Here is a 785-nt window from a genome sequence, read left to right as displayed (position 1 = left end):
GGTTTGTTATCCTGTGAAAATATCACGTGTGGATGCCTGGTTGCGACAAGAGCAATCCAGGCTGGCCAATTGCACCGAAGTGGTTAATTCAAGAAACGCTTACCAGTTCTCCTTGCCGCGACAGCCGTCTACAGTGACTGTCAGTGACGCGAGACTATGTGTGGTTAACCCAAGAGTACTTTTTTTTTTATTCCCCGTGAAAGAGGTTCTTGTGCAGGCGTTAGCTTAGGCCTACGTGACATATTTTCTGCCTAACCAATAACATTCTTGGGACACCCGTAACATTATTCAGACTGATAAACGATCTATCATTACTTTTAATTTAATAGCTGATATTTAGTTTCATAATTCGCCTCCATATTAATTCGGTAAATTACATTTAGTATCACATAGGCCTAGTTCCACAACCTCTTGCGACGTGCGGGGAGCGCCGTCTTTCCTCAGACGACCTTAAACTCAGCATCGCCCAAGGCGCGGCGTTTGAAATTACTCTGAATTTCTGAATATTACATATATATATATATATATATATATATATATATATATATATATATATATATATATATATATATATATATATATATATATATATATATATATATATATATATATATATATATATACTTTCTCTCACCCGAGCAAACTAGTTAGCATAGCATAACCAAACAGCCTCGCAAGGACCAATAGGTCTGTATATAATGTGTGTGCACGTGCTAAAATGACCTAGTATATTTTACCAATGTCTCATTGGCCATGGGTTTTCTTACAGTTTGGCTGTGAGTTTT

The sequence above is a fragment of the Homarus americanus genome, unplaced genomic scaffold, assembly GCF_018991925.1.
Source record: "Homarus americanus isolate GMGI-L3 unplaced genomic scaffold, GMGI_Hamer_2.0 scaffold25013, whole genome shotgun sequence".
Classification (NCBI taxonomy): Eukaryota; Metazoa; Arthropoda; class Malacostraca; order Decapoda; family Nephropidae; genus Homarus; species Homarus americanus.
This window is presented reverse-complemented; position numbering follows the sequence as displayed.